The 27,053-nt window shown below is 46.2% G+C and overlaps 1 long non-coding RNA gene across 1 annotated transcript; it reads left to right on the top strand.

Annotated features, from left to right (window-relative positions):
• The first annotated feature begins 4,480 nt into the window (after window positions 1-4,480).
• On the top strand, window positions 4,481-25,870 carry LOC146809225 (uncharacterized). Its single transcript, XR_014965534.1, has 3 exons — window positions 4,481-4,607; window positions 12,761-12,822; window positions 25,659-25,870. It is a non-coding gene; the product is annotated as an uncharacterized LOC146809225 (long non-coding RNA).
• Window positions 25,871-27,053: the final 1,183 nt, after the last annotated feature.

The following is a 27,053-nucleotide window of genomic DNA, read 5'->3' as shown; positions in this document are numbered from 1 at the left end:
ATCTTTTCTCTCATCCATTTATCCTTTCACTCATCTATTCAGCCTTTTGTCCAACTACCCTCCCTTTCACTCACTCATCCATCCTTACATCCACCCTTTCACTCATCCGTCCATCCATTCACCCTTGCACTCATCCGTCCATCCATTCACCCTTACACTTATCAATTCATCAATCCATCCATTTCACTCATCCATCCACCCACTCACTCACCATCCACCTTTTCACTCATCCATCCTTTCACTCATCCATCCACCCTTTTACCCATCCAGCTACCCTTCCACCCATACATCCAGCTATTTACCTTTTCTCTCATCCATCCTTCCGCTCACTCATCAATCCATCCATCCTCTCTCATTATCCATCTATTCAATCTTTCATTCATCCATTCACCCTTTCACTAATTCATCGAGCCATCCACCCATCCCTTCACTTACTCACTCGCCCACCTTTTCATATTAATTTTGAGCTGAGCCTTTTTGAGAAGAGGCCCATCAAGAACTTCACCCTTGCTGCAGGGGCCATTCCAGGACTGGGACAGAAGCCACCCAGGGCGGAGACAGGATCCACCACAGGGGGGACAGGAGCCATCCCAGGCGGGGGGGGAGGAGCCATCACAGGAGGGTGAACAGGATCCACCAGGGTGGGCACAGGGTTGGGCATGCAGTATTCTAGTATCATAGTATCATCTTGGTCTCTTCCAGGGTGGGGTAGGGCTCCTCACCCCCTCCTGGACAGGACAACGAGAATACAGGCTCTCTTTTCAAACTGTTAGTTTTGCGACCCCCCCCCCCCCCCCCACTGTGATGTACAGTACTTAAAGGAGATACTCCAAGAGAACTGATTTAACTGATTGTCCTCCATACTTTGTTAATCAGTGTGAGTGTGATTGTGCCATTTCTTTATTTTATTACATTATAGTCTCCATGTTTGAAGAACCGAGGTTTGCTTATAAATTAGTAACAGTAATTAAGCTCTGTGAAGAGAACCACGTGCTGCCTCGGGGTAATCAGGGCCGGTTCTACGATTTTTGGGGCCCTGGGCAGGAAGGGAATGTATGAGACCCCTCTAAATTGCAGAGACATGAGCATTCAGGGCTGTTTGCATCTGAATAGATGCCCCTACTCCTGAAGCTGCAGCCCCTCCCTCAGTCACCTTCAAGCACCTCTTAACAGCTCATCAAGGGCGGAATGTGTGAGGGTAGCCATCCCGCTGTGCCTCTCCAATGCTGCTGGGTATCTGAGCTTTGGTACTGCATCGGAGTCTGTTACACCCGACCTCAACAGCATCGGAGTCAAGCAGGGAGGTGGGTGGAAGCTGTGCCGGCTTTAGGGTGGTGCGACCGGTGCCCGGTTAAAATTACGGACAAATGGCGTCCGTTAAAGAATCCTTCACGGACAACGGACAGACGGATGAAATTACGGACTGTCCGTGAAATTTACAGACGGTTGGTCACCCTACATGATGACCATCTCCCAGCTACACACAGGTCCTCTTGTTTACTGACTGGGCCAAATATGCATTCCAGACCCAAACAGCTGGAAACTCCTAGACGGCCTCCAAAAGTTTAGGGCTGGAAAATGGTGGCATTTTGAAAATCGTAATCATAAATCCAACTTTGCCATTAGGAAGATTTTAATTACAAATAATTTGCGTACAAATATAATATTTTTGTCTGTTCCTAATCAAACATTAACACGTATCCAATGGGATAAGTTAACCAAATGTTATTCTAAAGGAGATGTAGGCCTCACAGTGGTGAAAAATTAAAGTATGAGTTTTTCACTAACAGGACATGTAAAACTTAAAAGTACATGTCCAACATTTTACATACACTGCACCCTGCTCTATGGGCTCTCGAGGGTCTACCTCAGGGGTGACTCATATGTATTAAAAAGTGCGTTTTAGGCCTGACAAAAGGTTTCTTTTGCCAGGTCGAAATGACAGTTTAAAAATGTACAGAGGCTGCAATGCCAGGCTGAGACATGTTTAAAAGGCTACTTAAGTAAGTGACACCTTAAGTGCTGCAGGCCCACTACTAGCATTTCGTGTACAGCCCCTGGGTGCAAGTATTACCACTTTACTCGAGACTTATGAGTAAATTGAATGTGCCAATTGGGTTCAAGCCAATTTGACCATGTGTAAAGGAGTGAGCACAAGCGCTGTAGCACTGGTTAGAAGTAATTAAGTGCACAGAGTCTTAAAAGCCGACAATGGGTTCAGAAAACTGGAGGAGCGAAGGCAAAAAGTTTGGGGGTGGCCCTGTTGAAAGGGCCAAGTCCAGCACCCAACACCCAGCAGCAGCGGGGACAGGCTTCTGCGAAAAGCATTGAGCCCTGAATACTATTATTTCCTTCAGAATCAAGCAGAGAGCTCAACCTGGTGCATGATTTGAAATTTTGAAACAGGTTTCATTGTGAACACGCTAAAAGCACTTTGGTAAGGTATGTGGCGGTTTGTTTGTAGCAAGTGGCTTACCTCAGCTTCCTGCTGCGGGATTAACTTCTGCTTCGTCTACGTATAGAATATTATTGAACAGAAATCAATGTAACTTGAACATTGAGTGCATCATCACAGTGCAAGGGCTGCATGGCCTTCCCAGCGGGTCTTGAATGAAGGGGTTACGCAGTCTGCAGTGGCGCTGGAACAATTTTCAGAGTGGGGGGGCTGCCATCAAGGTTACACCAAAAAAGTGATAGGGATTGTGAGAAATGCAAGCATCACATAAAGAACAAATATAGCAACTTAACCACACCCATTCAGGGGAAGAGTGCTAAGGGTGTGGTATGTGGTCCATACTACGCTTTGGAGAACTCTGGTGCACACATATTACTGAAGCATGGTCTGATAACACACTGTCATTTACAGAGAGCACATTTTCCATTGAAACGGCTACAACATGTTACAGATGGACCTACAGAGCCCACAAATTAAAATGTGTGGACGAATATTCATTATTTGTTTATCACAAAGTAATGTGTCTTGATTTGTTTTGATCCTGTATAAATCTTTGTTTCAATCACACTTCACAATTACATAAAAAGTTGCTTCATTTGTTCCGTTCCAAGCGGCTTGTCTATTTTAAAAATATTTGTGCAGTTCATTTACAGGTATTGAAATGTTGTTGTGTGTTTGAAAAAAATGACTTAATACAACCTTTCCTTTGACATTCCCTGAACCCCAGAAAGATTGTCAGATAGTTCACTTTGCAAAATCCCCTTAATTTGCAGTCGGAGAAAGAAATATAAATACAAATTCTCCATGTTAACGGATTACACAGCAAATTGTCAGAAGACATAATCTGATATTTAACGTCTGTCTTCAAAGCACACCAAATGTAACAAGATAAAAACAATATTTTAAGGCATCTTTATAAGTTATTCACCTTCTCAACTCCAGATTGGCTATTTTGGGGGTGCTGCAGGACTCTGCACACCCCTACTTCAAGCACCCTTGTCAGTCTGCGCTTTTTAAATACAGAAGAGACCACACAATTCTCTTAAAGACAGAACTTCGCTTGATTCTGCAGATCACCTGACATAAATAACATATCTCTCTACAGCCAGAGGTATAAAGTGGGGGTGGGTACCTCCACATTCCACCCTGAAAGATTTGTAAATCATACATACCAATAAACCCGATTCAGCTGGGAGACTCCACATTTTTTAAACAAAAATAGCTTTATTTTGACTCTGCTGCAATAGAAATCAATGGGGAAAAAGTATTCCCCCCCGATTTACTTTTAAAAATATCCTATTGTCTTGTTTTAAAAAGTTAGCATGTGTGGTAAATCTGCACAATTGAACACCCTTAAAACACTTTGCCTTTTTCTGTTAGGCCATTGAGCAATATCCATGCAAAACATTCACTGGCGTGCAGCGGGATGTGTCAATGTGGTGTGAATGGCGTGGCACGTGCTGTTACTGTTGATATTATAGGCAGGGCCACTGGAATTATGCTATTGTGCGGCTGCTGCAGTTTTCGCATAATTATAGAATTGCCGCATGTGCTACATAAACCATCATCTGTTGCATAATCTGCAGATTTGAACCCCAAAAAATGTGTTTCTAGCTCACACGGTTCACGGTTACTAAAAACGCAGCAACGCGTGTGGCAGAGCAGTGGCGGGCCCTTTGTAAAGCTTGACTGGTCACCTTCCTGTTGCTTGTTTCGCTCTGTGGGTGCTACAGTGGTACTGACATGGTGCAACCAATACCCAAACCGTGTAAACAAGTGTAAAAATTTCAAAATAATGAACTAATAATATCACAAAATGTGGCTCATTAAATTGCATAATTTGCCTTTTCTTGCCGCATAATTAACTCAGCCCCGCTGTGTAATTTGGGCCTCACCTGCCACATAATTCCAGTGGCCCTGATTATAAGCAGTCATCCATGCCGGTCACCTCTCTCCCCCACCCCGTGCTCCGTGTTACAACACTCCAGGGCCCGCTGCGTGGGCGGGACTCTGGAGATCTTGTCTCAGCCTGCATGAAATACTTCCTAAAAACAAAAGTCGGTGCAGTCCGCAGTGGCTCGACGGAATGGAATGTGTTTGAGAGGCGGCCTCTTATGTGGACCCGTCGCCAGCGCTGGCACCGCGGGAGCAGGTAACCGTGCGCCGAGCCTGTCCATTAGCGTCTGGCGTGCCACTCCTAGCGCCGTAGCTGGGGGTTGTGTGAGTGTGGGTGTGTGTGTGAAGCCACGCGGGAAGCTTCCGGCTGCTTATGTGCCATATGCTGAGCTGACGGAGCGTCGTCACGCCTCCAGACTGGCTTTTTCAAGACAAAATGAGCCCTTCACGACTCAAGTCTCTCGCTTGTTCTACTGAATTGTGAACTGTGTCCTGTCATCGCTGGAACAGACATGTAGTCTCAACTACTAGACGTGCCACCAGCGCCTTGACGCCAGCCGTGCCACATTGAGTCCTCTCTCGCAGGCGCTTGTGTTTTTTACACCAGTGCTGACTGTGGTGAATATTCCTTCAGACCTGTGCGGAGGGTTGTCGCCCTCACACTAAATCAGGAAATGGTGCTTTGATTTGGAAGTTGAAAGGTCACCACGTGCGTTTTTAAGAGGGCGGGCCCAATATAGTAAACGGGAAACGCACATGTTTGGGAGTTGTGCTCTTTTGCAAAGAGGGTTACAATAAAAGTCTGAAGGGGCATTTTACGAGGGCGAGTGTCATTGAAAAGAGGACGACGCCTGGCACGTGAGCGTGTATTGACGGGCCTGTCACTATATTTGTCCCGCCCACTAGGCTGGAAACAGCATTTTCTATTTTGGCAATTTTTCTAATCCTTGCATTTTCAGTGTGCGAAAAGTACAATGTAAAATCAAGGTTCACTCTAATCAAATTGTAGCTATGTGAATAGGTTCGAGTTTTCATAAGGGTGTTAGATATTGGCAGTGCAGTTGACTTTGGAACTCCGGCTGCTTCGCAGTTCATCAAAGCATTGTGTGATCTTGAGCAAATCGCTGTTTCACTGTGCATCAACCTTTAAATAAGAGCATTGTGAATATATAAAATATAACTGCCTCGTGTACTATGTAAATGCTATGCCTCACGACCCCATGCTTTCCGGTTCTGTGTATTGGTCCTTAAACTGGAGCCCGTACTCTACACTGTTGTGTGAAGATCACACCATGTGTGATGTGGTCCCACTGCCTGCCATGTAATGTTCTCCTTAAAGCACTCTGTTGTTCCTTGTGTCTTAGTCTGCACTTTATCAGTGTCCCAGAGACAAACGCATTTACTGGGAAAGGCTCTGAAAAGCCCAGGCACAGAGACCATCACCGTTTGGCCACACACAATGTAGGCTGTCATTCACACAGACTAACCTAACTACAACACACTACACAGAGTCCATCAGACAAAGGGGCACCTGTAAACAAAGGCATAGAAACATGCAGCTATCAGTGCCTAGAGGCCCGCAGCCATGCCTAACCCCTGCTCAGGAGGGCCACGAGCAGCAGATGGCACACGGCAATGCGTAGCAGGGAGAACACAGCCATGTGCACCAGGGAAGCACTGTCTGGTACCCCCCACGAATATTGGGTGATATGTGTTGTGCCTCGGGCGGAACGCGTGGTGGCGTGCCTCAGAGGAACCCTGGGAAATGTGCCACAGGATGGAAGTACTGGCCCGTGTGCTTCAGGAGACCGCTGGATAATATACACCAGGGCAACGCGAGAGCAAGGGATGGTGAACAGTTCAAAGGCAAAGGGTGTGGGCATTCCTAGGGCACAGAGTAATGTGTAGCTGCTGGCATGTAGTTATGGATTGTAGGGAAAACACATCAATGCACCCTTATCACGCCTGGGATTTTGACCAGAAGCATAATCATGAAGGGCTAAATTATGCAGCAGTGTTGATTAAACTATGCAGCACGGAAAAAGACAAATTATGCAGCGTAATGCAGCAGATTTTGTGATAGTATTACTTCATGATTTTGACATTTTTACACTGAGCATAGGGTTCACCTCACTAGTAGCAATTTAACACTCACATTTAGCAATAAGTAACAGAGAGGTGACCAGCCAACCTTTGGAAAGGCCTTCCTCTGTGCAGCAACATGTGCCGCTGTTGTTTAGTAATGTTTGGCTAAATATCCATCGCAGACTAATTCTATTGCACATGACGTGGGGCGCTTGCCAACTGTGTAAATGGAAGGAACATTTGATATGTTTTTGCTGAGTTGACATTTTCTTTGATTTTCCTGGGTCCATCATTGGTAACATGTATTCAGAAACAATTCTATACATGTCACATAATCAAAGAGGGAAGGACGCACACTGCCCCGCACCCCTGTAATCAGTTCACTCAGATGCATTATGGTAAATGCAGTTCCTGGTAACACTTCAGTAAAAGTATTTAGTTTCACCATTGTTGGTGCAGACAGTGCTGTGCATTTCTAGACGTGTGTGTCAGGATGGTTGTTCTCCGTGAGTGGAGAGTGGCACGTGGTTTTAGTGGTGCTGGAAATGCTGCTCCCAGTCTTCTCAGGTCTCTGTACCACTCACTGACGCAGGTGCATCCCAAGATGGAACTGAGCTAGCCGTTCTCCTTGTTACATGATGTGCAAAGCCAAACCCCTGCTGGGTCTGGTGGCTAAGTGGAGCGATGCAGCCACTGTAGGGGCCTGTGTTCGACCTCATGGTCACCTGTTTCGATTCCCGGCGGGTCCGTTTAGCCTTTCATCCTTCTAAGATCAGTAAGCACCAAGAGCACCATTGAGTTGGGTAACAATAAACATCTGTTATTCAGCGCCCAGATACCCTTGGGTGAACGTGCGCTTTACAAATACATGTTATGTTATGTTGTGCTACACCCCGCTCAAGCTATTCTGTAGCAGGGGTCATGTGTACCTTTAAAAAGTGCAATAGCTCACTTCCTATCCTCAGGTTATATCTTGCGTCCAAAGCAGCAGGCTGACAAGTGTATGGAAATGCAGCTTTCTTATTGGACAGTGTCCATATGGTGGTGTAGGTGACAAACAATGATAATGAGAGCATCAGTAGGACGAGACTGTGCATTATGGGAAAAGGAAAAGCAATAGAACCCTTTAGGAGATCAGTCTTCTATTCCGAAAAGGAAACCTGGTTATGCTGCACAGGACTGCGGGGGGATCTGGTCTGGGGGCACGGTTCTGCTCGAATTTTTAGTGTCACCTAAAGGCTCAGATACAAGAGTCCATGTATTGTGCAAGCGCTCCCCTGACATAGCAGAACAATGCCTCAAGTTACAATACGTATTAGCTCTGCTCCTTACACTGCAGAGCTCATGGCCAGGGAAAGCACTGGGTTGCAGGGTGGAGGGGTTAGATGACTATGGTTTGGCATGGATTGTTTCCATGAGGAACAGGGTCAGTACTATTTACATTGGGTGTCCTTGCCCTGGCGTCACTTACTTTAAATGTATTTTCAAAGCACACACTCTTCTCCGTGTCTAGTGCAAGAAGCCTTGATGGTAGTGTTGTCAGGTGCACGTGGGAAGGGATCCATGCATCTAGTCCTCACCTTTTACAAACCATTTTATCAAGTAACTGACTGCCGGATAGACTGAGCCTGAGTAGCAAATAGAGGCGGGCATGCAGGCAAATTAATAGAGCAAGTCGAGCCAGAACCGATCCATGTCTCTGAGAGTTTGTGCCTGAGTTGAGCCATGCTCTCTCTCTCTCTCTCTCTCTCTCTCTCTCTCTCTCTCTCTCTCTCTCTCTCTCTCTCTCTCTCTCTCTCTCTCTCTCTCTCTCGCTCTCTCTCTCTCTCTCTCTCTCTCTCTCTCTCTCTCTCTCTCTCTCTCTCCTCTCTCTCTCTCCTCTCTCTCTCTCTCTCTCTCTCTCTCTCTCTCGCTCTCTCTCTCTCTCTCTCTCTCTCTCGCTCTCTCTCTCTCAGGAAAGGTCACTGTTTTGTCTTTTATTCTTGATTCACAACCAGAGAAAATGACACAAAGTCAGCAGACCCATCTCAGAGCCCCCAGATCCAACTACCAAGCCAAGATTGCATATATTTGGGGGTTTCACACCCCAAACTCCTCCCCTGAAGCTACGCCCCTGGCAGAACTGTCTTTCAGAATCCACATGTATAGAGGGTCAGGCTTCGAACCAGGGACATAACGCAGGCTCCTGCAGCACAGTGGGGGCACCTGCCCCTTCAAGAAACACCCAACACTTAATGAGACCCTCATTCAGTCTAAGAATAATGTATATCTGTTATATATGGAAGATTGAGGGCCCCTTATCGCTTTCTGTTGGGAGACCTCACCATTTTGCATTACACCACTGCCTCAAACAGCATACAGTAGCTTTCTGTCAATCTCCTGGCTTGGTCCTTCAGAGCAGCACCATGCCTCGGGATACGTATATCCAGTGGCAGATCTAGGAGTTAGGTTTAGGAGGGAGATACACACTGGTCCATAAATAAAACTAATGGGGTCACCTACACCAAAATATGTACACAAAATCACACACATATTTATATTATATATATATTTGGTCAATATGGTTAAACCTGTCTTTGTATGATTGTAGGTAAATATACATATTTACACATAGATATATAGATTTATATCCGCCCAACAGTTTGCGGTTTTACCAGCCTAGTCCAGAACACCGGGGGTGCACGGAACGGAGCTACCGCCATAAGTAAGCCACAGGAAACACCCCAAAGTAAGAGAGAACTGGCAGTCAAAGACAGGAGTATGTTCGCTCAGATTACTCTAGTAACAAACAAGCATTGCAATGTAATAGGTCTCGCATTTATTAAATTCTCGAAAATGCAAGACCTGTTGCATTGCAAATGGTTGTTAGCAAAAGTGCTGCATGCCGCGCTTTCAGTTTATTGGCGGCCGCGCCCCTTTCCTTAGACGCGGCTCATCTAAAGAAAGAGGCGAGGCCACCATTAACATGAAAGAGCAGCATGGGGTGCTTTTACATACAAAACCTAAATAAAAAATAGAAAAAAAAACATGCGGCTGCATTCGGCGCCGCAAAGCACCCGCAAATAAACCAAAGACGCAGCTGCCACTGTAGCGTGCCTTGCAATGAGAAAAAAATAGAGCCTTACGAGAGAGCGTGGTGAAAAAAAGCGTTTAACAAAAAAGTGCTTGGATTCTGTAATTAAAGTCTACCGAGCACCAGCACACGTAACAGGGGGGTGTCCTCATGGGAGGTTACAAATGAAGACAATGCGGTAGTAAGGAGGGACTAACAAGCCTAAAATGAATTCGAAGCCAGCATTCTGCAAGGACAATGACACAAGCCAATGAAAAATATGGGCGGAGCTTCAAGTCTATACCTCAATACAGCATGCTTTGCAGGGCAGCGCATGCGCTGCCCAGGCTCGCCCTAAAGAAGACACGTGTTTCAGCTGATCCACAGACTTTATTAATTTGAAAGTTGCCATTTTGCCACATTATTTATACTGCTTAAAAGACACAGACACAATTCTGCGGTGTTTCTCATTTCGAGCCTATGATCATTTTAAAAAGAAGTCCATGCAACCTTCATTTGCGGTATTATTAACATTGATACACGAGCATCCAGCAATACATTCTAGTTATCGTAACTCGTACGTGCGACAGATAACCTCAATCTGTGCCCCTTTAAATCGGCAACATATGCAAGCTAAAGGGATTAACATTCATCGTGCCCTCCTCCCTTATAAAACAGATCACCGCGCTGAATTCAACATATCATATCAAGTGTACGAATGCTCCGATTTAACATTTTAAATAAGTTCAAAACTGCTTCCAAGGAAGTGTATCCTACACAATATAAAGCACCAGCCAATCAGGCGACGTTTCCACAGCAGCTGTGGCGCCCTTCCTTCCCGGAGCTTAATTAACACGATACATCTCCCGAGGGCAGGAGGCTTTGGCGCGGTGGATTACACCAGCAATTGGAATAATTAATATGTGCCGCCCTGCCTCCCATTATGAAAGGAGTGCAGTAACCCAGGTGGAACGCGAGGTGCAGCAGCAATTTTCATTTTCACATTTTATTTAGAAAGAAAAACGACATTGGTGTTTGGAAAAAGGAGGAAACGCTGCTGCTTGCAGAACTGTTGTAGGATTCAGTTAGGGTTTGGAAATGAAGGGCGGCACAGCTGGCGCGGAGAAGCCGTTTCACGCGCTTGTGTTTTAACTTGTGCAAGAATACACTCTCTTGGAAGCGGCTCTGAACTCATGTACTGCCCTATGTACTATAAAGTGTGTGCAATAACCCAGAGGGAACAGGAGTGGAAGCAGCGGTTTGCATTTTCACAGTTTGCACCAAGACATGAGAATGGCTGTGCTGTTGAGAAAGAGGAGAACGCGGTTAGACAGGATGGAATCTGCATGTGATCAGACCAGGCGACCGGGATGGGGACACAGGTTTAGGTCGGGCGAGCTGGGTATTAGCAGAGCCCCAACGCCGCCTTTGAGATGTGTGGGTTTATGGCAGTGTTGTTGGAGATCACTGGCAATGAGAAAGGAGGTGAAATTCTCCACATAGCTGTTGCCCACACCTCCCCAGTGGACGGTGAAGTCACCGAGGAAGATGTTGTTCTCTGAGCTGATGAGTTGCGAAGCGAAGAAGTCCATGCATTCCTCGATGAAGGTGTTGTTTAGACCCGGTTGGTGGTAAATCACATTCAGTCTGGGGTTGGAGGTAGTGGAAGTGTACAGTTCCACCGACATGCATTAGTAAGACTGAAATTGGGTCGTTGGGAGGGTTCGGCATTGCAGGGAGTTTTGGTGAATGAGTGTGAGACCTCCACAGTGTCTATCTTCCCGGTCATGATGCAAAATGGAGTAGTTGGGAGGAAGAAGGAGGTCTAGAGCGTGGTTAGATGAGATAGAGAGCCATGTTTCTGTGACGATCATGATGTCAAGATTATGAGACTGAATTGAGTCTGATATCTCTAGACAGTGTTGGACTGCAGACCGACAATTATGTAGCATTCAGCTAAGGGAGAAGCTGTTGTCTTTTGTACTTGGCTGTTCCAGGAGGGAAGTTCGGATTTGTATCAAGTTAAGAGAGGATGAGCATTCTCTGGGGTGGTGTGTGTGAGTTTGAGTGCAATCAGAGAAAATGGCGGAAATCGGGCAGCCCCCTACAAGAAGATAGGAGGAGGGGGGTAGCGGATTTGAGGCTGCGTAACTCTTAGGGAGACAGAAAGGGTCTGAGTCATCTAGGGTTGATTGAGTCCGATTGGGACTGGGTGGGTGGCTGTCTCTTAGTATGCTGGAAGGATGTGGGGGGGTCCGCAAGAGGTGATGATGGTAGCAGTGATGAGACGACATACAGTCACTTAGATTGAGTAGAGCAGATGTGAGGATGTCCAATCTTTGAGAGAGGTGTGAGAATGAGGAAAGAAGCTTGTTGAACAGAGGACAGTTATGTTCAGCAATTGTGGGGGGATTGGGGTAGTCTTTCAGGGACGGACTCTGAGGAGTTACGGTGCAGGTAGGGGAAGGCCCTGGTTATTGGTACCTGGTGTTGGGAGATGTTAGAGCAGGGGGTGGGAAGTAAGGGACGAAGGGGGAGATATTTGGGCCAACTAAGGAGATGAAAAGAGGGTGGCAGCAACTGGCTTGGGAGATAATGGTTTGAAGGAGGCATGAAGTGGAATTGTGTAGCATGGCAAAGAGTGAAATTGCTTGGGGTGGCATTCTGTGGTATGGAAAATTGCTTGAGTTGCCCTTAAATTGCTCTATGCTGCTTTAAAGTCTTGTGTTTTATAAATTAAATTCCAATACAGTGTGTATGTAGCTTGTAGATTAGAAGCCTATTGCAAAGGCATATTGAGGAGCCCTTGTGTGTACTCAGCCCACTGATAATTACAACAGAGACCAGAATTACATATTGTAAGCACATCATGGTTGCCCCGCTACAAAAGAATCACTCAGTGCCTAGTCCAAACTCGCTCACAAATCAAAGAAACAAGACCCAAAAGCCCCATTCTTTTGCTAATTTACTTGTGGCCGCCTTGCAAAAGGCAGCTCTGAGCATGAAGCGTTGCTATGAAAGTGAAGTCTCAAATAAGATTCAACAAAACAACATCATCTCGTTTAAAATATGTCCCTGCATCTGTCATATTTGTAAAGGCATTGACGCATTACCAAAGCACTATAACAGATTAGACGCAACATATATCGTGCTGGTTGGGAAAGAAGGAGACAGAGCCAGGTGGCTGAAGTGAAAGAAATAGTGCCTGAATCACAGCACGATCAGTGGACAGATACTAATGAATCAATTTGTGCTTGGTCCATGCTCCACAGAAAGAAAAGGAAGTGGCTGAAGAAGTGATGCCTGACAAACGCTGCTGAATTATAGCGACCATGTAAGATGACATTTTGGTTTTCTGCTTATTTCTCACACTCTAATACCTCCCTATTTAGCTACAGTGCATTAACAATGCATAGAGGCATAGTTCTTCACAGACTTAGGGCCTCATCTACAGTTTGGTGGAAGGGACACGCCGATGAAATGTCACGTGCACTTGTAATAGGATGGAAGGGACACCCGCCCCATTTGGGGAGGACTATCTTGTCGGCCAAACTCTAAATAAGCCCCTTAAAGTATGGAAGTCTGTTCCGCCTACTTACTGCCTTGACGTTTTATTAACCCCGATGCAGAGACATGTCGTATATTTGAAAGTCTTGATAATTGGAGGTGGGTGTACACAGCTTTACATTCTTTCTTTTGTACCTTTTTGTTACCCTCTTGAAAGCTGACAAGAGTAATACTGATGCCAACGAATGGTAAGTAATGGATGGGCTAAAACCTCTTTTTTAGAGGGAGTTTTTTTTTACAACTAATAGATGACTGCCAAGCGACAGCGCATGCATACTTTCTGCAGGCGAGACCTAAAAACGTTTCGCCATAATGACTGCACTCAAGTTAAGCAGGGAGATGCCAAAAAGTGAAAGGAAAGTGCAGAGATGGATTTATTCCCAATAAATTAAAAGTAGGGAAACCGGTCAAACTTGTCCCTAAAAATACATATTTTATGAAGAAAAGCACAGAGCACCTTGGGTCCGACTGTCCCAATATGCTTCACACAGGCCATCGCACATTGCAAGAGAGTGCTCCAAAGGAGTACTCAAAAACTCCGTCCCCCTTTAATAGTTAACAGGGAGGGACTTAGTTTTTGCTTTAAGATGTGCTTGGTAGGAGTGACCTTCATGAAATTTCTTCACCACAACTTCAGTAGGTAAGGAAGGGGACGAGGAATGGATGAAGAGGAAATTGAGTTTTTAGAAGCATCATTGTGTAAGAACTGACTGCAGCATGCCAAAGCAGGCTCACCAATGCACATCAGTACATAAAACAAATATATGTGCAGGCACGCAAACATATCAGTTGACCTTTATAATTATGCTGTCACACCCTAGTATAGAAATATTGACATGCATGATTTCCAAGATAATAACTCAAATTAGCCACAAATACATGCATCAGAGTAGAGGTTGAGGCAAACGTATATCAGTGCACTAGAACAGACAAATCAACTCACAAGTCACACATCACCATATATCAGTGCAGGCACATGAATGCACCAGTACACACAGAGAGACACCAAGTACAAATACGTTAGCATGCGCCAGCACAGGGGAAAAAAACAGTACATCTGTCTGCTAGTAGAGACACACCAACTGACATAAGTGCATCAGTAGTCACAGCACAGCAGATATGTACATCAATGCCTACACCAATGTGGACTGTCAAACGTGTGGTATAGGCATGCCAATCGGCAGCTGCGCATCCATACAACCACAGCAGTAATACCCAGTACACAAGTACAGATGCACCTGCTCCCCTCATAGTAGTATCACAGGCATATTAACACATACCCATACACAGTACAGACATTATGATGCATCAGTACCCGCTGTCCCTACAAACTTAAACCACTTTTGGACTTTACTAAATGGATTCATTGGTCTCGAAAGTAATTGTAGAAACCCTTATATACATGCAATATGTGAACCTCCTGCGAGGAGATAGCATGTTTATTCTGTCAATTTTATATTGTGATGTTGTTTGAGTATACAAAAGAAAGAACGCAAAGGTGTGCACACCCACCTCCGATTCCCAAGACCTTCAAACACAGTATACGTTTCTGAATCTGGGTTCAAGAAAAGTCGAGTCAGTGAGTAGTTTGAATAGACTCCCAGACTGAAAGAGCCTTCTCTAGAACTTGGTGGACAGGATAGTCCTCCACAAACATGGAGGAGGTCCCGTCCACCGTATTACAAGTGCATGTGACATGTTAGTGGAGTAACCTGTCTGCCAAACTCTAAATATGGCCCTAGTGTCTGCAAAGAACTATCCCTCTGTGCATTGTTCAATTAATTAATTAATCAATCAATCAGAATTTTATAAAGCACAATTACTAACCAGTGAGGGTCTCAAGGCGCTGTTAGTGTACGGTAGCTATACTGGGTGGTATTAGAGTGTGAGGAACGAGGCAGAAAAGCAATGTGTTATCTAATGAGATCGCTACAAAGATTCCTTGAGGTTTGTGGTCTGAACATGTGTGATATTGGAAGGATTTGTTCAATTTTTGATATCACCTGTATCACTAAGAAAATGGACTAGATGAGAGCAGTGTTTAGATGGGCTGATCACTCAGCATCAGAAGGGTGAGGATTATGAAGTGCGCCTGTGAACATGGATCGGTTATGACGGTAAAACAAAGTTACACCATTTAAGGCACAAATGAAAGTATAGAAGGGCATCTCAGTAAAGTGGTCATGTATAAAGTTTCAAAAACCAAAACTTGGCTATAAACTCAATGAAGAATATTGCATGGGGCCGGCTGGAGTCGTATCTGTCGACTGCCACCATCCCCCGGCCCGAGAACAAGTCGTCCGTCGGCTGTCACACTGACTGCTAGAACAAGTTTAGTCCATCATCCTCCACCCCCGACCCCGGAACAAGTCATCCGTAGGCTGAGACCACCTCCCCTACTCTCACCTGCAACGGGGCGGCAAACTTTAGGCCCCCCCCCCAGGTGGCAGTCAGTCTAGCTATGCCACTGGATGAACAAAGACATGGTCTGTCTTTTCAGAGCAGACACAGCTATCAGAGATGGCTTTCCAGGCCACCGCAGTACAGGGGCACTACAGGACACGGATGTTCTCTGTTTAGTTTGAAACGATATTATTGCATCATCTAACAAACTAAGCACTATGGGCAGCTTGAGAGAGCTCCTTATGAGAATTCTCAGGATGCACCTGTTCCCAATGAAGGCAGCCCTGAGCTCTGTCGCAAGACTAATTTCAAGAGAAAGCCGCTACGATCACATTTGTCCATTGCTCATCACCTTTAACTGGCTCCTTATTGAAGCTAGTACAGCTTCAAAATTACTTGTATTACTCACAAATTCCTGCAGTGGGCCACACTGGAATACCTGTCTCACCTACTGGATGCAGCACCACACTATGTGCGAGCACCCTCATTCTGGAACCACCCAGGTACAGGAAACAGCAATCACTCATTGCTTCTTTGGAAGCGCACCCAAAATATGGAACTCCACCGCCACCCCCCAGGATTTACACTAACCCCTTGTCCGAGACTTTCAAAAGAGCGCCAAAATGGCCCTTGATACAGAAATACCTTATGAACTAAGCCACATATCACATCATTGTCCATTCAAAAAGCTGTATGTCCCATTTGCCCCATATAGAAAAGTCAAATATGATCTAATCTACTCTCTTTCGCTTTCTGAATGGTGTATGTATTCAGCTAATCCACCTATTGAGATGTTCCTTAGTCTTGGTTTTCCATTTGTAGTTTGTGTTTTTATGTTGTGTCTTTTGTTAGTACCCCCAACCCTTCAGGCGCCCACAAATCCCTCAGAGGGGCCCCATTCTGCCAAAGGCCAATGAATGTTTGAAAGATGGTGGAGACTTAGGGTCCCTTCTTCACATTCTGCAGGGTCGCGCCATCATTTTACATTACACCACAGCCTCCCAGTATATTTGTGTTGTGTTAGTCGCTGTTGGACCTGGCCCTCTCTGCAGGTCACCTCCAATCTGTTTTCCATCTCTCTTCCCATTTTGCTGAATTCATTTTTCTTGCCTTTAGTACTCTGTGCACTTTACTACTGCTAAAAAGTGCTAACGTGCTTGTGCTCACTTCCTAAAACATGATAAAATTGGCTTACCCCTTATGGCATATTTAATTTTCTTATAGGTCCTTGCTAAAATGGTGTATCATGTACTCAGGGCCTGTAAATTAAATGCTCCTTGTGGGCCTACAGCCCGTATTATGTTAAATTGCGTTTTAAAACATGTCCCAGGCCTGGCATTGTAGCCTGCCAGCAGTTTTAAACTGAAAGTTCGACATGGCAAAATAACTCCTTTCCCAAGCGTAAAACTCACTTTTAAATACATGTAAGTTACCCCTAAGTTAGGCCTCCCTCCACCCATAGGGCAGAGTGTATATTAATTCAAATGTTGGATATGTACTTTTAAATTTTACATGTCCTGGTAGTGAAACATTCACAAATTAGTTTTTCACAACTGTGTGTCCTACCTCTCCCATAGGCTAACATTGAGTTACCTTATTACATTTAATGAGAACAGGAAGGAAGCTCAAGTTTGGTATCGGAGAAATTGTAATTTAAAATCCTCTTTAATGGTAAAGTCGGATTTTAAGGCATGGTTCTGAAAGTGCCACTTTTAGGAAGTTGCATTTATGTGTCCTAACCTTTTGGTGCATGCAGCCTGTTCCTGGGTCACATGACTAGGTGTAGTTGCCAGTTGTCTTTTGTAAATTCTTTCCCAACAGCATCATAGTAGAGGTTCTGTGTGTTGGCAGGATGGGCCATCTTTGACTTGATGCGGGGTGGAGCTGTCACCTACTGCACTTACACTTCAAAGGCACTAGCTCAGCTCAGACACAAAGGACTGCACACTAGCCTATTGTGCCCCCAGACAGACTGGGGCCAGGGGTCAGGACTTTCCAGACACCTTTGTAGGGAAAACTCCAGAAATGTCTCCCACTTTAAGTGGGCACCAGATATAAATACTGGACACTCAGAACCCCTTCTTCATATCACTTCTAGACCTGTGGGAGATTCAGAATGGCTGCTCTGCTGCCCTGCTATTCTGCTGCAAGAAGGACTGCCCAGCTGCTCTGCTACAAGAAGGATTTGTCTGCTGCCCTGCTGCCTGAGGAAGAAGGACTAGACTTGCACCTTGATCCCAGGAGCACCAGAGTGACTTCAAGAGCTGGGTGGCTGGCCTCCTGTTCTGGAGCTACAGGAACACAACCAGCTCAACCCTCCACCTGGACTCTGCCTGCTGTTTGTCCTGTCACCAAAATGGTGCCTCCACAGCCCTAGACACTTGAAAGTGGGACTAAAGGTGATTTGCCAGCCCAGCTGTTGTTCCCATCAAAGCTGATACAGCACAACGCAACCCGATGCAGCCGTCGCAGCACCTCAGTGGAACTAATGCAGCGCAATGCAACTCAACGCAAGATCTGTCATCCCAGCTCCCCATCGGAACCAACTCAGCGTGACATAACTTGACGTGAACCTCACCTTCCAGCCCACGCAGCTCCTCATGGTAACCAACGCATCGCTATGAAACACGACGCAGGACCCCTCATTGCTCCACAAAACCGCCACTGTGTGGCGCAAAGCCCAGTAACTGGGAATAAAGGTACAATTTTCTGAGGGCCTAAGATGGTCTCTGTCTCCTGCCCATGCGTCAGTGTGGTTTCCCTGAACTTGTGCCTTTCCCCAGTTCTGTGCTACCAGATAACCACAATTGGCTGTGCGTGCTTTTAGGCACTATTTTTACTTCAGTTTCAAAATTGCATATCTCTGCCTTTCCTGTATGGAGTTTTATCATTTTGGTGTCAAATAATTCAATAAATTCTAGTCTATTCTGCAGCACTCATAGAAGGAGAAAAATGCCATCAATGATTGTTTTTGTGCAGGAAGGTGCCTCTTTCTGCACAAAAACAATCATCCCTGAAATGCAGACACCTTTGTACCCCGGTGCAAGGGTGCCTGTATTGGCACTAGGCAGCCAATTCTGCACCAGCACAGAGCAAAGCACAGGGATGCATCATATTGCTGTAAATACGATGCATCCATGCACTTTCCATATGATGCAGCTTGGCGCAGCAAGATGGCTTGTGTATCATTAAGATCCGGATACCTTTTAAAATAGGGCCAGGCAGTATTAGCTCAGTCTGCAGATAAGAGGGTAAAATTGTGACTCGTCCCAGTAATATGACAGTGTTGGACACTAGACACTCAATTTTGTCCATTTATATTTTTGATCAATTCCTTTGTAAGTTCAATGTATTGTATTTTGGTTTGTACATGTTTTGTGTTTCAAATCAATGTGTGTAAAAAAAAGCACATGTAAAATGTTTGTCTTGTTTATCACAAAAAAAAGAATGGAATCTGAAAGATGACACCTTGTATATTCCGAGTTATTTACTGATTCCAAGATCAATGTTATGATTAATTCTATTGGTGTGACACAAATTTTGCTGTGTACACCATTGACGTATTTTCTAAATTAGTACGTTAAGTCATTGACCTTTGGAGAAATAAGTTACTGGTTTTTCTAGCTGATTACAAACAGATTAATGGTCTTGGGTGTAACCTTTTATGATAAAGTAAGATGGCTTGCAGCACCGCACTGCATCATTTTCTAGTAAATATGCCCCAACGTTTTTTATACTTTTCAAATGGCTAATCACCACATTTTTTATAATGATGGTGCATATGGCTGGGTCTGAACTGTGGCGGCGAAGTGAGCTAAAGAACGATGATTGATTCAACCCAGATCTGTGACTGGGGGAGAGTGTCTGAAAAGTTTCAGCGCTCCGTCCATCATCTCCTTGTGTTTGCATTTCAGAACCAACCTCTATGAGTAAAGCTGACAATGCTGCCAGCATGGAATAAGGAATAAGAGCGAAGCAAAAGGGTGGGTAAGAAGAGGAGAGAAAGGATGCAACTAGCACAAAGGAGTGGGGCATCAGGGGAGCAACTGATGAATTAGAGGAAAGGAAGGAAAGTACATTTAAAAAGCTGAGTGGCATACTAACATGGCAACCTATCCAAGGCAAGTTGTGTTGACATCACTTTATAGCCAAAGCCGATCAGGCAGCAGAAGTTGTAGATTTTATCGAATGATAGGACTGCCGCTACTCTCCGAGTTTGGAAGATACTGAATGCCAATCTATTTGTTGTTGGGGACAAAAGCAAAATGTGACGTCATCAAATCATAATGGCCGTATAAACACATAGGTGTTCTCGTGAGTACATACAACTCCAAAGTGTTGGTGGTGGTGTGGGAGGGTGATGTGGACCAGACGAGTTGAGTTTCAGATCTCCCAGCAATTACACTGGCATGGAATTTTAAAGTACAGTATAGACAAGCAGGGTTTATAAGAGGGGCTTTACAGGCAGTGGAAAGGGGGAAGAATACTGATGGATAGGGTACAAGGTGAGAGAAAACACAGTATTTGGTAAACTAACCACCACTTTTGAAGACTTTCGAAATATAGGGGGGGAGAGAGATTGTGTGTTTTGTCTGTGTATGTAAAAATTCCTTGTGAAATCCGTACCGACTGAAAGCATCTGTACCCAGCTAATTACCAAAAAAGACCTTTATTACAGTGTGTGTAACACCTCGAACACCCCCTCAAGCTATGCCCCTGCTCAGTCGCGGCCGGCATGACTCGCGGGTGGGGTCACACGGGGGTTGTGCAGGTTTGCCGGGGGGAGGGGGGGAGGCAGGGAGGATTTAATTAAAAAAAATTAAAAAACGTACCTTACTGGGTCCCACACCGCCTCAGCTCCTGGCCGGGTCCCGCATTTTCCCAACAGGAAGCAGCCACATGTAGCCTCCCTCCCCTAAGTCAATCACAATGCTGTAATGGCAGTGTTGTGATTGGTGGAGACGTCGCCCAGCCGGGCGCTTATGGGGAGGCCATTTTATGTATGTATGCTGCATGCAACCTACATAGAGAAAAGGCAGAGTGTGCATGACTGAGGGCCGACCAAACAGTCAGGGCCCACATCATTGGGCAGGCCTCTCCTCCCCGACTCTCTCACCCGCAACAAAGCATACCCTTCTGCTCACTCCTCCCCGAGCCGCCCGCCCCTAGCCAGGCATACCCTTCTGCTTTCTCGCAGTGCGAGAAGCAGAAACATAAAATGGTATTTAAAATATCATTTTAAGTTTCTGCTTCCTGCATTGTCAGAAAGCAGTGGGGCGACACTCCTCCGCCCTAATGGAGGAGCCGCCCCTGCTTCGCATAGAAGATTGTAAGACAAGCTGCCACATATCTGCCCTACAAGTGCATTGCTCCACTCAAACAAAGTCACGACTGTAGCCAAGTGACAAAGTCCTGAACTCGTGTTGTCATCACCAAAGCTAGTTGGTCAGAAATCAGTGTTTTGTGGCAGCATACCTGTTTTTTTCATTTCAGGGCTTAAAAATGTTTAGCCGCAGGTTTCCTAAAGAAGATTTCATAACATGAGTTGTCAAATATTCACACCTAGTTAATCCTGAAAGGATGGGGTGTGAACGTAAAACTATCCAGGAAAACATTAGAAAGGAAGCTTATAAGAAAGGAGGAGAAAATGTATTATGTCATAGCATCCAATGATTATTGTAACAGAAAGTGTAACTTCACAGACGATGTGAAGTTTACGTTGTGACATCTGGAAGGATTGCCAGCGCTCCAGAGAAACCTGCTGCCTTCTGTGGCCTCCTCAAGCACAGAAATTGCATTTTTCTGACCCTTAATTTGTTTATTGAAGCACGGTCCCCACACCAAAAATCTAAAAGTATATAAAATAGCTTGCCGAAATAGTTTAGGCTTACTCCCACGAAGTCTACTGTGAAAAATGCGAGCTATGAGTATTGCACGTTTCCTGTAGAAAGCTAAATGTATCTTCACGTTGAGCGCTACTTTGTTTCGATTAAAAGGGCTCTAAAGATTTTCAGGTAACATGGTGTCTATTTCCAGCATTTCAGATCTGGTTTAGTTACACGAGGACAGCACAGGGCACAACACACGCACACGCACACCTCATTACAAAAAGTACAATGTTTAGTACATGTAAAAATCAACCATCTAAACTCTAAAAGCCACACAAACTTACTCTGAACTGGACAGAGAGTTCCTGAAGTTTCACTGGAATGCGCTATCATTCAATAGCAAGTAAAAGTCAAAAAAGGTTGAAATATTTAGGGCATCATTTATGAGGCCCCTTGCGCCGCTGGAACGTCACTTTTTGTGACATTCCGTGGCGCAGGAGCCTGCATGATATTTACGAGGCAGCACTAAGCCACTTTTTTGGGCATAATGCTGCCTGATAAATATCGTTCCTTTTAACGCACTTTTCTGTGTAAAGGGGCGTGCAAAGGGTGCTGCTGGGTGCGTTCCCAGCAACATTCATGGCTTTTTGTCACTGCCCCAGATTTACAAGAAATCTTAACTCTGAGGCAGTGCCAAATACGTACGCCTCCCCAGGGGAGGCATAAGAATGGCACAGTGAGGAGAAATATCTTTATTTCTTTGCTTTTCTCCTTTTTCTATGGGTGCTGCATTCCGCAGCACACATAGAAAGAGGAAATAGCCTCTTGTGATGGTTTTTGTGCAGGAAGGTTTCCCTTCCTGCACCAAAACAATCATCCCCTCAACGCAGGCACCATTGCATCATGCTGCAAAGGTGCCTGCATTGGCGCATTGCAGCCCACTGTGCGACAGCGCTGAGGAAAAGGACAGCAATGCGCCGTATCTGATAGCTAGAGCGTATTCCTGCCCTTTTCTTTTGACGTAGGGTAGCACAGCAGCAAGGCCTGCGGTGCTGCCCATACGGCCAAAACTAATAAATGAGGCCCTTAGTCCTTTCTCATAGTGCCCATACACTATATGTTTTTAGTGGTCTTAGACAACCTTAGAAAGCTCTATAAGGGGTAGCTGTGGAGAACAGCCTTCAGGCTTTGTCCAGAAGGAGTGTAAAGCAGCTTGTTTTACCAGAACATAATCCTATTGGTATAGATTAAGTGAAAAAGAACCGCAGAGTGTATTAAAAAAATGTGTATTCATTATAAGACACTCACTAACACATACAGATATCTCCTGCCAGGAGATATACACAATGCATACAATACTGTAAAATAAAAACAGGTAAGTAGCACAAATATACAGTGGTCGCCAGGGGGAGACCAAACCCTATACTAAAATAGTGATATGCAAACCACGACTCAAGTCAAGACTTTACCCAGAAGAAATAGAAGTGCCGGAGTCCCAAGGAACCACCCAAGGTAAGTAATCAGGAACCCCACAGACGCCGTGTGCAGAGTGGGACCACAACAGCGGTCTCAATACAAGTCAATGGGTAAGTTGCTGTTGCAATTTTAAATAAAAAGGACCCCTCCCAGTGGACCCTGGAGAAATCTCGTGGAAGACAGAAGATTGGAGCGCCACCCCACATGTGAACACCCTACGAACTAGGACACCTACACCAGGGAAGCCGGGTGCATGGGTGTGCAGTGGCCTCGAAAACCGCCATCAAACTCAGCGAAGGACTTCAGGAAGATGACTCTGCTGGGGAAGGTGAGAGTGTCTGGTGGAACCCAAAGGTGGATTCAAGATGAGAAGTGCCTGCAAGCAGAGGGAACAGAGTCTATGCCACTCAGAAGTGACCAGGAGGCACAGAAGACGAATGCCCACCAACGTTGAGTGTTGCAGGAGAGATGACGGTGACCTTGGAGCTGCAGCTGTGAGGACCAGGCGACACAGTGGAAGACCAGGAGCCATTCACGAATTGTCCCACGTCGAATGTCAAGAGCTGAGGGGACGGTGTCCGTCGGGAGCACCAACAAGCCTTGGCAAGTACAGAAAACGTAGAAAGCGAAGAAGGTGCAGTGTGGGGATCAGCACGGTCCAGCTAACTCACTACAAGCAGGGGAGTCAGGGAAAGCCACAAGAAATCAGTGGAGCCCACAGAAATCAAAGAAGAACCTCAAGAGGACCCACAGGCCGGAGGCATTGTAGTCGCAAGAGGACCTCGAGCAGCTCAACAAAGATGCAGGCCCACGGTGCATGTGATGCAGTGAGGACGAAGCTCTTGGTCAGAGGAGATGCTTGAGGTTGGGGCTACTTGGAGCCTGAAGATCTTGGAGGAAGGAAGCCAACAAGTCTTTGCAATGGCAAGTCGATGCGGTGCACAGGGGTTTGGCTCCTGCGGCTCCGACAAGCGATACTGGCCTCAAATTGGTGAGAGGACAGGGCAGGCCTCCACGGATATGAAGAACTATGACCTGTGTTGCTGAGCCTTTCGGAGTCTGTGGGAGCTCGGGACCAGCGGACAGGTTAGCTTTGTTGCGGTGACTGTAAATGCAGGGAAGTGACTACTTCACTTCAAGGGAGATTCCTTCAGGTGTCTTGAATGTTCACAGGCATCGGAAGGTTCCTGTATGGAGCACAGGAATGGATGCTGCAATAGGCTTGCAGGACGACCAGGAGAATCAGGAGTCTTCCCAGTTGCAGTCCCAGAGCCTAGAACAAAGTCCAGTGAAGTCCAAAGTGCCCAGATGGTCGAAGAAGAAGTGGTGTCTTGAAATGAATCTTGTCCCACGATGAATCAACGGACCCACCTACAGGTAAGCCCTTAAGTACCCTAAGGAAATGGTTGGGACGATTCAGAGTTCCCTCCTAGAGGAGGGGTCGGACAGTGGGGGGGATACTCCCGTGTTATGTCCAGTTTCGCGTCAGAGCGGGAGCCAACAGTTCCCTGAGCTGGTTTACACTGGACTATGCAAGGAGGTCACCAAATGTGCCCCTCAAGCAGACTGAGTGGCGCTGGCAAGCGCTTCCACTGGGCACCAATACACTAAACCCTGTCTGAGAGGTGGTCACACCTCCCTGTGACAGGGTACCTATTGTTCTGTCTTCCCCTGCTCGAGCTTGCCACTGCAGCAGGAGGGCAGAATCTTGTCTCTGGTCAGCAGCAGCCATTTTGTGCTGTCCGGGTGTAGAAGACTGGTACCAGGAGCACTGAGGGCCTCACCGGAGGAGCTACAGCAGTGGCGGTGCGTCCATTAGGGCGCTGGGGCATTGCCCGCAAGCCGACCGTGCCCGCAGCTCCCTCGGCGTCTCTGAACTTAAGTAAACTCTCAGTTTACTTAAGTTCAGAGACGCAGAGGGAGAACTGACAATCATGTCAGTCAGCATGACGTCGGACCGCCCACCCCCTTCAGAGTCTGAAGGGGGTGGGCGGTCTGGTGCAATGTTGACTGACAGGCTTTGTCAGACCAGGGGAAGGCAGTAGCACAAGTGCGCATTACTTGTGAAGGTCGGCGAATTTTTCCGCCGTGCCCAGTCATGCGCACTAGTGTCTGCTCAGGCTGGTGCATGCCCATTAGGAGAGCGAAGGTTGAGCAAAGGCTCAAACCTCGGTCTCCTAATGGGCAGGCGGGCAGCGAGTAACCCTGCTCTAAGCCAATCCTGGCACTGCTGGAGCAGCACCAGGATTGGCTGAGAGGGGTTGCCACTTGCCAGCAGTGATGCGGCTGTTCCTGTAGGCACCAACGGACCCAAGACGGGGCGGACCTGGTCAGGTAAGATTTTTATTTTATTTTAAAACTCGCCCCCGCCCCCCACCTCGCGAGCTGCGACTGTTTACGTACCAGTGAAATAATGCCCACCATGCCGACAGGCAGTCGAGAACCAGTGCATACCCAGCCAGTAGGTATTGGAGTGGTATCGGCAGCTTCACCAATGCATAATGGACAAGTAATGCCCACTCTGCCTCCACGCCCATTCATATTACCCGGTACCTTGTTCACTTAGCCATCTTCTATTACTATATCCACTGAATTGTTTCATGAATGTCACCTAATCTTTCATCTTCAGTTTTTTTGCATTTTATGTTTAGCTCTACACACTGGTACACACTATTCTTTTACTACATCTTCACTGCGGGTGTCTTACACTGTCTCATCTATATTTCTCATGTTGGTATATTTCAGAGCTTATACTCTCAGTTGAGTCTCCTTAGCCTATCCTAACCTTTCGTGTAATCTTACGTCTGGCAACTTCTAGTAAAAATGTAACATTAGAGATTTTTTAACTCCGTGTGTTTTAAGAACTGTGTTTTATAGAATTTTTAATTCTCTGTAGGAAGGACTTTCGGCCCTCCTGATGAAGGCACCTTTAGTGTCGAAACGTGCGTTGAGAAGAACCATCTGCTAGCCACATCACATCTTTTGTCCTAAGTTTTCCTTTCCTCATATTGTTTCCCTATTGATTACATATATGTGTTAAGATATTGTGTATTTCATACCAATCCTTGGTTTTGTGATTTCTATTTCATTTTGTATCCGTATTGAAACTGTTGCATCAGAATCATGTATTGTTCACAATATCATTTGAACCTAAACTTTTTTATCATTAATAAATAAAACAAATCTCTAACATGTTTTAATGTAGTTTTCATCATATCCACACTGCGTTCTCTCTAATCATGTTGTATGGTTTAATGAGTGTTTGAATTAGTCTAACCTTTTGGACTGCCTAGGAATTTGTGCCTTTGATTGTATTGTTACCCTGGCCTAGGAGCTTTAGAATTATTACAGGGGGTCCTTGTTACTTGCATCATCCACGCCCAGGAGTGACAGAGCCGACCCTGACAGTGTGCACAGGTGAGGGGGTGTCCATCCTGCCGACACGCGCTGTTGAGAACGTGCTCACCCCACCGAGGCACACGGGAGAGCCCTTGTCCACCACACAGATGCGCACTGGCGGCATAATACCCACTCCAGCGATGTGTACAGGGAGGCAGTGCCCACTCTGCCAATGCTTGCTGGGAAGGCAGTGCCCATAGTGCCAACTCACGCTGAACAGATAGTTCCAACCGTGCCAATGCACACAGGGGATACAGGGGCAACTATGACTATGTCAAAGAGCGAACCAGTACCAACTCTGCCAGTACGTGCTGGGGAGATAAGGGCCGTCCCGGAGACGAGGCCCTCTTTGCCAGCTTACACTGAGCAGGTAGTGCCCACTCCGCAAGTGCACACTAAAGAAATTGTGCGCGTTCTGCCAACTTGCTCCGATGACACAGCACCCCCCTTGCCAAAGCGAATAGGGGAGACAGGACACACTATGCCACCCGCAAGCAGTCTAAAAGCAGAGCCCACATTTGCTACACGCAGGGGGGAGACAGAGACCCGGATACCAGCACGTCCCCACGAGGTAGCACCCACCCTGTTGACGTGCACAGGAGAGTCGGAGCCCACCCTTCCAACGCGCATTGGGGAGACAGTTCACACCTAGCCAACTCGTACCCAGGAAGCTGTACCCAGCCAGCTGGCGCGCACCAAGAACGCCGTGCACTATCTGCCCGTGCACGGTGGTGACACTGTACACTGCCTCCTTGTTGGCGGCGGGGACCCAGTGCATGGGTGAAGCACGGTACACAGTGCGGACCTGGTGTACTGCCTGCAGCTTGTGCCGTGCCAGCCCCCTGCAGAGCGTGCTCCATGCCTTGGCGAGCACCCGGGAGTGCAGTGCAGC

The sequence above is a fragment of the Triturus cristatus genome, chromosome 7 (assembly GCF_964204655.1).
Source record: "Triturus cristatus chromosome 7, aTriCri1.1, whole genome shotgun sequence".
Taxonomy (NCBI): domain Eukaryota; kingdom Metazoa; phylum Chordata; class Amphibia; order Caudata; family Salamandridae; genus Triturus; species Triturus cristatus.
Note: the sequence above shows the minus strand (reverse complement) of the source record. Positions and strands in the feature narration are given on the sequence as shown.